This window comes from Cupressus sempervirens, chromosome 3 (genome assembly GCF_028749045.1).
Source record: "Cupressus sempervirens isolate cs-2001-9-10 chromosome 3, ASM2874904v1, whole genome shotgun sequence".
NCBI classification, from domain to species: Eukaryota; Viridiplantae; Streptophyta; class Pinopsida; order Cupressales; family Cupressaceae; genus Cupressus; species Cupressus sempervirens.
In genome coordinates, this window is record NC_143120.1 from 1002704826 (window position 1) to 1002716510 (window position 11685).

Sequence of the window (11685 nt, forward strand, 5' to 3'; positions counted from 1 at the left end):
AGAATCAGCTGGTAACTCAAGAAGACTCCTCACCTGAATAATATGACCAATACCAACTAACTCCACATACCTATCATGATGAGATAATGAAGTCACAATACTGTCTTTGTTCACTTTCAGCCAGCTGGACAAATCATGTAAAGTACTACCAGCCTCAACCTCATGTGTTGAAGCATCTAACTGTGCCTGGTACTCTTTCTTAGAAACGTCATGAATGCTCAATGTCTACTCATCTCTACCAGGTATCTCACCATCATGCACAACAACATCCTCATAATCATCATCTGAACCCACTATGCTGTAGTCATTACCTGTTGTAACTATACCATCCTGAATACCTGTGATATCACCCTTTAACGACCTATATACAATTGTCTCAATTTGAGTATCAAGTTGACCATTACTATCAATTTGCATAATAATCTTTCTCACTACCTCCTGTGGCAGAGTAGAATCTGAGACCTCTGCCTGGCTATAAGCTAGTTTCTCAAACTCCTCATGCAAGTTCTTGGTAATTGTGTCATCTACCCTATGAGAAAATCTGCCAAATAGAAATCCAGTCAACTTATCCACCTTAGCTGGGTCGGACAACATTTCATTCATTATACGGTGGTGCTCAACCAACTGTTTAGACATGTCATGGCTTATTTTCCTAAGTTTATCTCGAATGTCTAAATAACCATCCTTTCTACTATTCTGACTCTGGATATCAATTGTCCAAGATCGTGTCCTCTGAGACTCTGTACTATACCTGTCCATTCTAGATAAAGTAGAGTGTAACCCCAATAGGTTATAACTTCTTCAAACACCAAGAACTAACATGCAATTGATTAGAAGTAGCATGCAACCATAGATTTCGACATGCAGCTGATTAGAAGCAACATGCAACCACCAAATTCACCAAGAACTAACATGCAAATGATTAGAAGTAGCATGCAACCATATATTTTGACATGCAACTGATTAGAAGCAACATGCAACCACCAAATTCACCAAGAACTAACATGCAAATGATTAGAAGTAGCATGCAACCATAAATTTTGACATGCAAGATTTGGATAGTTGTCAAAACTGACATGCAAACTTCTACAAACCCTCAGGCTGGCAAGATCATAGCTCTGATACCATTGAAATGTCCCTTTACTAATTTTTTATGATATTTCAAACCTCTAATCAGATCTTTAAGATCAAACCACCAATCTTTCAAAGATCCACCAATTTCTCAATAAAACCCAAATCGGGTATGCCAGAAATAGAGCCAAAAGCTTCATAGCTTCACCTATTATTAATAAATCTGAAAGTGGAAATTTTTACAGAATTTTGAGCAGCATAACAGCTTATAAAATGACATTTCCAGATCTGTATAACATGCACACAATAGCTCCCAAACGGAGGACAAAAACAATGCTCATTGGGCTCCCAAAAATAGCACAAAATAGCCCAGAATCACCACAAAAACTTAATAATCTATCACAAAAGTATAATCATATCCAAATAAATATATTCAGCTCTATTTTAATATTTAAAAGTCTTATATACAGCAGAAACCCAAACTGATATGAAATACTCAACTAGAAACACCAAACTCTTACAAAATATACACTCGAAAACCCACAAATCTGCACTGTTCAGCACAAAGGCAAACTCTGCATGAGCATGCACATGGAATGCCTTCAAACTCCCATCCTTAGCCTTCTTGGAAACCTAAAAACTCCCATTCTTGGGTCTCCCTAGAAACCTGCAAACTCCTGTTCTTGGGTCTCCTTCTCCACAGGTTTGGTAGCCTCTGAAGAATAACAAAGAAAATGAGCAAAAATCAAGTTCTCGAAGCAGCCCAAAATGCCTCCAAACCCCTTAAAAGAGGGCATAACCCTAACTCATGTCCAAGAGGGGTTAATAAAACATATTTTAATAATAATCTTCATTTATTAATCCATTAGCTTCCAAAGATTATCCCCTTTTTCCAAAACTTCACATTTTTGGGCCTACTTGCCTTAGCAAAGATTATTATTTTTAATTATTTGAAAAGGGGACATGACATATTTCATATTTATATTTCTATAAAGTTCATTTGACATGGGACAATAATATACTATGGTTTGAGATATTAGATGATCAATGCATGCACATGTATTTGTTAAGTACTAAAAAGTTTCACTTGTACATTTGGACCTTGGATAACCGATGCACTCCCCCCCCCCCCCCTCTCAATTATTATAAAATATTCCAATAATTGGTATTAGATATTTTGGTGCTTGTGAAGGAAAATTTTTGAAGGTACTTGAAGCTAAAGATCAAGATTTGTAGAAAGGAGGTGCCCAAGTTAAACAAGGAAAAATTTCTTGCATAAAAAAGTTTGATGAAGTTACAACTAGGAGGACTTGGAGACTATGTAGAGACAACTATCACCACTAAACATGTTGCATTAGTTGGAGCCCTAACTACTAAACAACTCAAATAGAAGAAAGAGCACAATCAGGCAATGTTGGAGATTGCATCTTCCCTAAGCTATTCAAAGTTTGAAGACATCAAAACATGTACCACTTCTAAAGGAATGTGGGATTACCTATAGAAGATCTATGGAGGAGACAAGAATGTGTTGAGAGCCAAAGCAGAAAGTCTAAGAGGAAAATTTGATGAAATGAGAATGCAAGAAGGTGAGACTATAGTCCAGTATTGTGCAAGAATCAAAGATATTGTAAATGCAACCAGAGGAGCAAATGGAGTTATTGAAGATGAGACTATGATCAGCAAAGTGTTAAGAACCCTACTGCCTATATATGCTATTAGAGTCTCTACTATAAAAGAACTAAGGTGTACTCCTAGTAGTGATATAACCCTTCAAGGACTATTTGGTCGACTCATTGCTTTTGAACTTTTAAATTTTAATAATTTCAAATCTGAGAACTTTCAAAGCTAAGCTGAAACTAAAGGAACCTAAAGGAAAGAAAAAGGTCAAGCATGTTGCAAGTGACAGTGACATAGATGAAGAAGATCTAGAAGAATTGGAAGCACTGTTGGTTGGGAGATTTTTCATAGAGGCAAAGGAAAATACAAAGGTAAGTTGCCCATCATATGTTTTAATTGTAATAAAGTTGGTCATATTGCAGCAAGGTGTCCTGAGAAGAAAAATAATAGAAGTGAAGACAAATTCATAGGTAGAAAAGATGAGAGCAACAAAGGCTATAAAGAAAAGGGAAAGAAGGCTTGTTACATTGTTGAAGAAGAATCTAATGATTTATCAGATGATCATGATGACAAAGTTGTGTATGTTTCTATGAAATATGATTCAAATGAAGATAAGGAAACTGCATTAGTATCCTATGTAACCAAAGGTGAAATATGGATCATTGACAATGGATGTTCTTATCACATGATTGGTGAAAAAAGTAAGTTCGTGACCCTTGAACATTACAATAGAAATAGTGTTAGGTTTGGTAATGATGCACGATGTCCACTAAAAGGTAAAGGATCAATAAGATTGACAAACAAGATCATGTGTGACAATACTTACTATGTAGAAGGACTTAACTATAATCTATTGAGTGTGTCACAATTGAATAGTTTAGGATACAAGGTTGAATTTGAGCATAAGAAATCTAAGATCTATGATGTTGATGGTGAACTCATTGGGAGTGGAGATCAGACAAGAGGTAATCTATTTTATGTTGACATGAATAAAGCTATTTGTCTTGTTGTACAATTTGATGATGTGTAGTTCTGGCACAAAATATTATGTCATGTAAATTTTCACAACTTAGTTAGTATCAGTAAGATGAAAAGAGTTAGAGGTTTGCCAAAACTGAAGAAACCTGATAATATGATTTGTAAACTATGTCAGTTAAGCAAGCTGACAAAGTCTATTTTTAAGATTAAGAATCATTATTCAAAAGAAATTTTGGAATTAGTTCATATTGACCTATGTGGACCAATTGATGTGCAAAGATACAAAGGTGACAAGTATTTTGTTCTATTTGTTGATTATTACTCAAGAATGATGATTGTTCTATTTTTGAGAGAAAAATATGATGCTTTTCAAATGTTTAAGTGGTATCTAGCTAAATTTGCAACGGAAACTAGTAAAATCTTAAAATATCTAAGATCTAACAAAGGTGGAGAGTTTACATCAAATGAATTCAATAACTTCTACAATGGAAGAGGAATAAAAAGACAAAATTTTGCACCTAGGACCCCTACACAAAATGGGATAGCTAAAAGGAGGAACAAATGTGTGACGAATTGTGCCAGATTGATGATGGAGAAGAATTTTTCTTTAAAATACTAGAGAGAAGTTTTCAGTATAGCTACGTATACCTTTAACCGAGTACAAGTCAAGAAATGTACAAATTTTACATCTTATGAATTATGGTATAGATATTCACCTAATGTCAAATATTTTAAGGTGTTTGGAAGAAAGTGTTACATTATTAAGGACAACATAAATGGTAAACTTGATGCAAAAAGTGAAGAAGGTATATTCCTAGGTTATTCCACAAGAAGTAAAGCTTCTAAGTGTTTAAATATAAACACTAACAAAGTTGTGGAAAGTGCAAATGTAAAATTTGATGAATACATAGAAATACATCAAGATGAACAAAAGAAGGAACCTAAGAATTATAAAACCTTTATGTACTAATATGAAGGCATGTCTACTAATGTTGATGATATTGAAGATGATAATCAACAAGAATTAGTGACTATCAAGTCACATACAGTGGATGTCAAGTTTCATTTAGGATCCAAGTTATAATCTGAAGACAAGGTACATTCTGATGCTAAGATCAATTCATAAGAGAGGAGTTTTGAGTTACCTGATAGAGAAGTAGATAGTCAACCTAAGATTGAACTTCATGAATGACCTATTGTTGAAAGAAGAACAAAGCCAAGATTATCAAAATATGTCAGAGGACATCATCGTGCTGAACAAATCATTGGAGAAAAAGAGGTTGGACCAATGACAAGGAATAGATTAAATAATGAGACATGTTTGTTAAGCATATATGAACCTAAATCAATGAAGGATGCATTAGAGAATGAAGACTGGATTCAAGCCATGAAAGAAGAAATCGATCAGATTGTGAAGAATAAAGTATGGACAATAGTACCTAGACCAGAGGACAAGAATGTTATTGGAACCAAGTGGGTGTAAAAAAAAAAATTGGATGAGAATGGTGAAGTAACAAGGAATAACGAAAGGTTATTTTGTAAAGGTTATGCATAGGAAGAGGGAATTGACTATGGAGAGACATTTTCCCTAGTTGCAAGATTGGAAGGAGTAAGAACTCTGCTTGCTTATCCTTCCTATAAAGGATTCAAAGTTTATCAAATGGATGTTAAGTTAGTATTTATGAATGGTATACTAGAAGAGGAGATTTACATTGAAAATTTTGAAGGATTTGTTAATCCAAACAATAAGAATGCGGTGTGTAGACTACACAAAGATTTATATGGTTTAAAGCATGGTATGAAAGACTGCATAACTATCTTGTGAAGATTTTTTTTGAGATGACTGATGACAGCAATAATATGTACTTGAAGATAGAAGGAGGTAAAGGAATTTTACTAGCTGAAATATTTTTTGATGATATCATATTTGGAGGACAAAATGCATTGTGTAAAACATTTGAAAATGAAATGATGAAATAATTTGAGATGTCAATGTTTGGAAAAATAAAGTTCTTTGTTGGATTACAAGTTTATTAGATGAAATATGGTATTTACATTACTAATTCCAAGTATGTAAAGGAAATCTTGAAAAATTTTGGTATGCAAGATTCAAGACCACTTAGTACTCCTATGGTGATAGGACCTAAACTATCCAAAACCAATGATTCTACTGAAGTAAATCAAACATTGTACAGGTCTATGATTGGAAAATTACAATATGTAGTTCATAGCAGACCTAACATTGCACCAGTTGTTGGGATTGTTGCAAGATTTTTTGCAAATCCTAACGAGAATCACTTAATGGTTGTTAATAGAATTATGAGATACATGAGAGGTATAGAAGACTATGTTGGTCTTAGATGGTTTTGACATTTGAGTGTCAATACACTTAACCACTTTCTACATTGAAGTTGAGTACACTATATATGTCGAGCCATGGTGTGTGCCGAGTCAAATTTCCAACAGGTGTCGAGTGAATTCAAGTGCCAAACAGTATATAAGTGATGAGTGATATATAGGTGTCGAGAAATCCAAAACTATACATGTGCCAAGTAATCTAGAATTATACATGTGCCAAACAAGATAGAATGCAATAAGTGTTGAGCACCAGTAGTCCAGTATGTGTCAAGTAACACAGAATTAGCATATGATTTTATGTCCTCACAAACTCATATGTAAACCATTTTTGGAGCTGACATAGAAGGATTTCAAAGGAGAAAAAGGATAAGGATGAATCTTTTACATTTCCTATGCAATCAACATGCAACCAATCAGAAAAATGGAGAAGGCATGCAACTAATGAGGAAAATGCAAGGAATGAGTAGGAACTCAAGATTCAATATGGATCGTAGATCCATACCTAACCCTAAGTCTTCACAATCTTTAAAAGGAGATCAAAAACCTCATTGCATATGTGGAAGAGAGCAGTGTATGGGTAAACTATAGTGAAATTAAATGTGAAAGAGAGAAAGACATAGAGGAATAGAGTAACAAATACATATCTAATTGATCAAAATAGTACAAGGGACACGATTAGATATCAAATCTTATAGGATCAAGAACAGAAGGAGCAAATCAAGTGCTTGAAATTAGCAATTGAAGATTATAAACAATCAGGTCAAAGATTCCTAATACTTTCTAGCCATTGTATTAGATAAGTGAAAATCTTATGTTGATAGGTTAGCTTAATAGCTACTTTGTAGATCCTTTGAAGAGGTTACTAAATCCTTTAATAGGGTAAAACTTCATGTAAAGTGTTTGTAAATCCTCTAACCAGGTCACTATTAACACAATGTAAAGCCTTTAATAGGGTAGCCATTTCACAAAGCAAACCATCAAAAGTGGTCAAACATTTATTGCTACAGTGATTTTTGTGGGTATCATCCCCACCCCAATTTACCTTCTTATTCCTGGAGGGTTTTTGGGTTACCAAATTTGGTGTCATGTGTTTACTTGCATTTGTTTACTTTATGTTCATTTAATATGTTTACATGCATGCAATTTACTTTCAATTATTTGATTTAAAGGATTAGAAAAGGTTAAAAGTGTGATACTTCTGATTCACCCCCCCCCCCCCCCTAGAAGTAATCTTTCCATTTTGAACATTCCAACAATTGGTATCAGAGCGTAGGTTCTCACAAGGAGAAGCATAACAGCTTAGAGAAAAGGTCTAGAGATGGAAGTCTTCAAACTTGGGAAGATCATAGACAATCAGGTGATTGATGTGCATCTCACACTACACAAATTAGAGGAAGCCAGAGAAGAATTGAGAAAGACATTAAAAAGAAGGAAGGATATAGCCATAGCTGAAAATGACATACACTACAAGGAGATTGATACAACACAAGTATTTTCCAATGGAGATTCCAAGGAATTTGATGTAGCAATAGTAGAACTGATGGAGAAAAATAGAACCCAAGCTAAAGAAATCATATTACTCAAGCTTGAACAAGAATCACAAGTCATAATGCTTTGTGAATTAACTAAACAAAAGAAGAGAGCCATTGAAAACAAGGCCATGATAGAAGATGACAAGACAAATCTTACCAATAGATTGGAAGAGAAGACAATTGAGTTTGAAAGGATCTCAAACATGCAGCTTGACACCTTAAGCTAGATGATGAATGCTCATCATGAGCTAAATATGAAGGATATTGAGATCTCCACTCTGAGAATGCAGAATGAGAAATTGTAGAATGAATTAAAAAGAGAAAAGGGGATAGTAGAAAGCTTCAACAAACCCAGTTAGGCTATCAAGTACTTTGAGCAACTACTAAAATCAACAAGGGCTAGTAATGATACTTCAGGACTTGGTTACACCAGCACTAAACAAGGAGAATCATCCAAGACTGTAGAAGAAAGGAGTAACAAAGGTAAGAACACTAAACATACTTGTCATTTCTATGGTAAAAAGGGACATACCTCTAATGTCTATAGGAGCAAGAATAGTCATCAACATGATAAACCTACAAAATGCAAGCTTTTGTCAGAAGTACAAAAAGCAAGGACATCAAGCACATGAATGTAGAACCAAGACTATGAGGACACCAAGATTTGAAGGTCACTACTACAATTGGAAAAAATATGGACATAGAGCATTTGAGTGCAGATCAAAGCCTATGTGGACACCTAATCAGCCTGTAAGAGGAACCAACCATGCACATCACTACAACTGGGATTACAATACTAGGTATAGCTATCACTATTGTTAGGAGTATGGAGACATTACTGAAAATTGCATAAGGACACACTTTAGAGGGAGTTATAGTAGATGGTTAAGTCAAACTACATGTTTCAATTACTTGAAAATTGGACATATCAGCAAGAACTACTAAACAAAGTCAAAAGAACCCAAGATAGAAGTCAACAAAGGAAAAGAGAAGGTTGATGTTGAACAAATAAGAGGGAAAATGAACAAGACTTGGAAAAAGAAAGATGATTGCAGCACATCAAATGGAGGGATCACTTCACCTAAAAGGTCAAGTGATCACACTTCATCCAACTAAGCAAAAGAAAGGTGTATACGAATGATATACAAAGTTATATCATACATCAATTCCAAAACAAAGTACTGCAAGGAAGAAATCTACATGAGCAAAGATGCCAAGTCAAAAAATTAAAGTTTTTGCAAATATTGCCAAACTATCCTTAAATGCCGAGTAAAGCTCTAATGGATGTCAAGTTTCTAATAGCAATCGAGTTGATAGTTGAAGTCGAGTGAAGAAGAGAACTAGTGGAAGTTGAGTAAATGAAATACAATGGGAGTCGAGTCATGTTGAATCCTTCAAGTGTTGAGTTTACAGCTATATGCACTAAGCATTTAATGCTAGGTTTTGACAAGTATAAGGTTGAATTTTGCTCATTTTCATGCCATTCGAACATAGAGTAAATGTGAGAAGAGCAAACAAGTGATCAAGCAGCAACCTAATGACCATTTGCATAGATTTCAATAGTAATTCAGCACAAATTCAGTGATCTAAGGTATTTATCAAGTTTTGAGCTACTCAAAAGTTAAAGTTTTAATACATTTAAACCCTAGTTTAGTAGAATAGCCTCTAGTTCAAGAAACCCCAAAGGAAAAGAGAGTCATGAGGTCCAGTTAGTTAGCAATGAGGTCAAACAACCCAAATTTAGACCAATCCCCAAAGTTGCCTACAAAAACGACCCAGATGGTGCATAATCCATCATTCCACCTAAAGTTGTCATGGTTCAAGATGTGAGAAAATGTTATAATTGCAAAATTTTTGCCATAGGTGATCTTGAAATCTTCCATGCCTATGATAAGTTATGTGACAGCGAGATATTGAAAGATGAAATCCAAATAGTACAGAAAAAGGGTTTGGAAAAAACCTTAGTTTTTCCTATGACGTTTAAGACTGAATGGATTCACATTAATTTGAGTCAAATTCATGATGGCTTCCTATGGCTAGAGACAAGACCTATAAATATTACAAAAGGGATAGTGCAACCATAGCATTGCTAGCAGAAGAGATAGACAAGAAGGCTCCTCACTTTGGAACATATGATCTTGTCAAGTCCAGAGTTGAGACTGAATTAAAAATAGCCACTATTATCAAGAAAAAAGATAAGATGGTAAAGAAGATAAGGAAGCAATTTGGAGCAAGCATTGAAGGAGAAGTAGCTGAAGAAGAAGAAGAAGTAGAAGGAGATAGTGAAGAAGAAGAAGAGCAAGGGCAAGGCCCACTAGAGCTGACACAAGGCTTAGGAGAAGACAAGGAGGAAGGTGTCGAGGGAGAAGAAGTCAAAAAAGCACCTACAACTATCGAGAAAAATAAAAGGAAGGCAAAAATATAGCCTATAGCTCAGCCCAAGCTTAAGAAGGTCACTAAGCTAGCTCCAGCAACAAGGGCCACTACAAGGGCATCCACTCAAAAGGCCAAAGAGGTAACAAAAGAGAAAAAGAAATTTAGTGAATAGCCTACTAAAGAGCTAAAGAAGAGAAGGAAGTATGTGGCACAACCAGATATTGATGATGAGGAGAGAATAGAGTCAAAGGACCTCGGCCAATTCAGAGTGATAAGCAATCCTCCTAAATCTGCAATTGACAAACTTTGTGAAAAGATTAGGAATGTAGATTTAAATGATTTAAAGACTCTTGATTTTAATAAGCTCAGTAGAGAAGAGCAAAATAAAGTAGAGGAATCTGTGTATGCCATGATGGTAGAATTTAAAAACACACCTCTAGAACTTGACAATACCATGCCCAAGGAACTATATGAGATAATTGAGAATAAATGGCATTATTGTCTAAAAATGGAAAAGGAGATTAGAGAATCCACCTTGGCTCAAGTAAAGGCTGACATTAAAAAAGGTCAAATAACAAAGGCTAACAAGAAACATCGTGGAAAATTTGCACCTAAGTATAGAGCCTTTAGCATCCTTCAAAACAAGATTGAGGATGTAGTAAATAAATCCACACAATTGTGGGAAACAATTTATAAGATAACTAATGACAAGGTAGAGGAAGCAAATAAGGCAAAAAATAGTGCCAAGGAAAAGATAGAGGAAAAGAAAACAAAGGAGAAGAAAGGAGAGGAAGAAAAGAAAGAGGAGGAGAAGGAAGCAATAGCAAGAGCTGAAGAAGAAAAGAAGAAAGAAGAGGAAGATAAGAAAGTTGAGGAGGATAAAGAAAAAGGTGAGGAGGAAGAAACACAGAAGGAAGAAACTATGGCAACAGCTAAATAGTAGGGAGAAGAAGAACAGAGTGTGCAAGACACACAAATGCCACCTCCTAGTCCACCTCATGTAACCATTACACCTGCAAAGACAATAATTATCAAGGATGTTCCTAAAAACTCAACTTAGAACATCAATCCCCTTACTATAGAGGATCTCTCCAAGATCCTTCACCAATCCACTTCACAAGAACATTTATGTACAAGCCCTATATTGGTGAGTGTTGATGAGCTACAAAAGGTAGTAGTAGCACCACAAAGAGAAAAGGTGAAACCATAAGAACCACCTTTCACCTACACAGCTACTAGGACTAAAGTTTTGATACTTCCACCACCTCCAAGAGTAGGTGATATATTACAGAAGCCAAGTGCAAAGGAAAGCAAGTCATATGAGAAAGAGGATACATCAAAAGAAAAGGAGCAGGCTGCCATTCAAACATTGTTATAACTACCAAAGACTGGCACTCCTACAAAGACCCTTCACAAGCTGATCATTGAAGTGACACCTTTGCAAATTTCAACTCCAGGATCGAGTTCAACTAGAGTGGCAAGGGTACTTCACTATGGAGACCCTAAATTAGATGAAGATATTGTAATACCCTCCTATGATTCCAAGACCATCACAATGGCACAAATCAATGAAATGCAAACTAAATTAGATAGAAGGATGAGGCGAAAAATGCTTAGGAAAGAGTTCAAACACAAGCAAGAACTTCATGAGATCAAGGACATCTTTATGGATTCCTACAGCTTGCAGTCACCAGATGAAGCAAAGCCAATAATAGAGCAACTATCAAATATAGTTGACTAGGTGACCAATGAA